This window comes from Procambarus clarkii, chromosome 43, assembly GCF_040958095.1.
Source record: "Procambarus clarkii isolate CNS0578487 chromosome 43, FALCON_Pclarkii_2.0, whole genome shotgun sequence".
Lineage (NCBI taxonomy): Eukaryota > Metazoa > Arthropoda > Malacostraca > Decapoda > Cambaridae > Procambarus > Procambarus clarkii.
In genome coordinates, this window is record NC_091192.1 from 26,571,671 (window position 1) to 26,575,696 (window position 4,026).

Here is a 4,026-nt window from a genome sequence, read left to right on the forward strand (position 1 = left end):
TGGACTACTATGCAAGGCCCAATTTGCCTAATAAGCCAAGTTTTCCTGAATTAATATATTTCCTCAAATTTTTTTCTTATGAAATGATAAAGCTACCCATTTCATTATGTATGCGGTAAAAAAATTTTTATTGGAGTTAAAATTAACGTAGATATATGACCGAACCTAACCAACCCTACCTAACCTAACCTAACCTATCTCTATAGTTTAGGTTAGGTTAGGTAGCCGAAAAAGTTAGGTTAGGTTAGGTTAGGTAGGTTAGGTAGTCGAAAAGCAATTAATTCATGAAAACTTGGCTTATTAGGCAAATCGGGCCTTGCATAGTAGGCTGAGAAGTGAGTTCTGGCTACTAGGTACGACATATATATATATATATATATATATATATATATATATATATATATATATATATATATATATATATATATATATATATATATATATATATATATATTGCGTTATATTTCAAATATACGAATATTTTGTTACATCTTATTTATTAAAGCTAACTCAAAGGATGTATCGCTGACCAGAAAATTGGTCAGCGTAATTGTAGGTTTATTTAACCTCAAGACATCAGTAAATATTATTATAAATGCAATGAATAATGACGTTAAATATACATGCTTAATATATACACGTGATCTGGATATATGAGGTTTGATATACAATGTTCAAATCATTCTTAAGTTAAGGTTCATCATTGTTCATTTGTTAACACAATACTTTGTAACGCCTGTCAACGCTACTCAATATATATATATATATCAAGAGCCCCGCATACACATTTTGAGCATTCTGAACACATATTTTACATGTATGAAAATGCATGAGCACAAATATACACGTGTGAACACCGTTCAATACCTTAGCGCATATTTAAAAAACTTTTCTGAACACCATTGAACATTTTTTCAAGCATGTTAAACATCGGTAGCAGCTGCTAAAGTATCTATAATTTGTGTATACCTGCCGACACCTGTCGAAGCAGATCAGTACCATTTGAGCACCTGTTGAACCCCTGTGCACACATAGGGACACATGTGTGTGTACACACAAGGATACAGTTGAACACTGCTAGACACATTATCAGCTTATTTAAGCCTTAGGTGAACACGAAAGCTTTGTTTAACTTATGCTGACAACCACACACATCTGATCACCTCTCGGCACACTGAACACCTCTGAACAACGCATTTCCACACCTTCGATCACTTTGTACGCCACGCAATGCACTTGTGAACACGTGTGAACACGTTCACTCCCATGTTTGAACACTTGTCACATCCAGTGTTACCATCTCTCAACACAATCGCTCTACCAGATTACAAATTTTGAGTTTGTGAATTTTTTCAGCATTGGCGGACCTTCAGGTGTGTGAAGTGTATGGGTGGTAGGGGGCCGAGGTAGGGAGGTCCATATACTGTATTAAATGGGCGTTAGAGAAGTGGTTTGTGGTGGGTGGGTGGGTGGGGGGGGGAGGGAGAGGGGGGGAGTGATATACCATATAAAGTGGGTGGGGGAGGAAAGGTGGGGAGGTGGGGGGGGTGATGGGGGTTTAGAAGTATTACAAGAGAGTGGGCGCCCCTTGGCATATATTAGTGTGTGTGTGTGTGTGTGTGGGAGAGACTCACCTGGCTGTTGTGGGTGGCAGTTGTGGGCGGCACGAACAATTTTGAGTAACCTTCCTGTGCGGCGTGGCTAGCGGGGCGGGGGTGGGAGGGGGTTCGAACGAGGGTCGGCAAAAACCGGCATACGCGAGTTTCCCGTCGGAAATTCTTAGAGGAAATGTAGCAGTGAGACGAGGTGGCCCTGTCTGTGTGGTGGCCACGCCCACGCCGGCCGTGTCTGTGTGGTGGCCACGCCCACGCCGCCCCTCCCGCCCGCCATACTGTATTCATTACGCCCAGATGAGGGTCCGCGCCGCGGCAACACCGACGCTGTGACGCGGGCAGACAAGGCCGACTATCACCTGCGTTATGGCCGGGGGCGCTGGCAGACGGTCTCCACCAATGAGAGGGCGAGCCGGGAGAGGTGGGCGTGGCTTGTCTACTATCACTGGGTTATTGATTACACAACCCCCCCCCCTTCTACTCCCACAACCCCCCCCCCAACACTAACCACCACCAACTATCATCCCTACGTCCCCTCCACCCTGGACCCCAGCCCCCCCCATCGTCCAAATACGCCCTTCCCCCCCCCCACCTCCCCGACCACCACGGCTACAACCCCCTCAACCACAGCTACAACCATCTACTCCACCACAACCACCACGCCTCCATCCCCACCGTTTTGTGGTTGTGAGGCGCGGTGAGCGGCAGGACACTCTAAAGTGTGGCTTGGGACGCCCGTACTTTGGTCAGAGGATTGGAAGCATGTTGTTCTTATTGTGTATAGATCTGCCATGTGATCCTGTCGGGCCACAGAGCTCTATCCCCTCCGATTTGTCTCTTTAGGGTTCTGGAGTCGAGCCCAGATTGTTAACTAACCGAGAGGTCAGATGAATGTTGGGTCACTACAAAGTTCTAGATGTGGCGTTATGGCGCTAGCGAAATTACCGATCGGAAAATCAATAGATCATGTACAATATCCACAACTAGAATCTCTACTTTGAAAAGCACAACAATAACCACAACTATCTCTTCTGATACAACCATCAACCCTTCTACCACTACAATGCCCAACAACCCTTACAAATATATAACTATTTGCTCTGCAATAACCATGTCCAACACTTCCAGTGTTATATTCATTATTTATAAACTAAAAAAAAAATCAAATATACAATTTTAAAATGTAAAATTAAAATAAAAAACAATAAATACAAATTTTTAACCTAAATATTTAAAATTTATCTATTTAAACCCTCAAACTTAAGCTCAACATTCTTCTAACCCACAAATATGAACCCAACAGTCTCTAGAAAAATATAATTTTTGTAAGTAACACTTGACGCCCACAACCTTGATACTTGTATGGTGTTGGGCTTAAGACCTGTCAACCTCTGGAGGGTTATTAAGGCCACCACAACAGCTTACTGAACAACCAACAAGTGTACTTTACACCCCTAGACATAATTTAAGACTAAAGTATACTCTTGGCATATATTGTTGTTGTTGTTTAAGATTCGCTACCTGGAACAAAAAGTTCCAAGTAGCACGGGCTATGGTGAGCCCGAAGTTCGGCAATTGGTTATACTTTACGGAGAATTCCCTGCTCTCAGTATTGGAGGCTTTATGTAATGGTTTTATTACCTATGAATTATCCAGTGTTCATATATCTTATGTATGTATTCGTGTAAATAATAATAATTAATAATAATAATAATAATAATAATAATAATAATAATAATAATAGAAGAAATAATTATATATGCACAAAAATTTAGCCTTCGAGTCCATTCCTCCGTTTTCTTTACACCGTTTTCTTTTTTAAAGCATCCCACCCCCTCATTACCGGCAGGGCCGCAAGAGAGAGCCAACCAACAGTAGCAACAAAGACGGCATCCAAGCCAAATCAAAATAAACTTCAGACCTTAAGATTAAAAAAAGAAGATCGTCTCAAGACGCCAATCCCAGATTCGAATGGGCCGACCGACCGTTAATGACTGCGAGCGGTGTTGCCAGAGCCTTTCGTCCGCTAAACCTTTTGATGCGGCTTCAGAAAAGTCTTTAACATATTTACTGTGCAAAACCCCGAGAGGGTAACGCGAATCCTACAATTATGCACAGGAGAGACTATGGCAGATTTATCAACTGATTACCCAGAGAATTGCAGTGAGATTAAAGATTCATTGATAATTTAACACTGTTACTTACTAAACAATTGACAGATGCGTGACACAAGTTGTGAAATATCTACTTATGACGCAATATGAGTATGTAATATATATATATATATATATATATATATATATATATATATATATATATATATATATATATATATATATATATATATATATATATATATAATATATATATAATAATCTGCACACTGCATTCAGGGTTCCTGTCCGCCATCTGA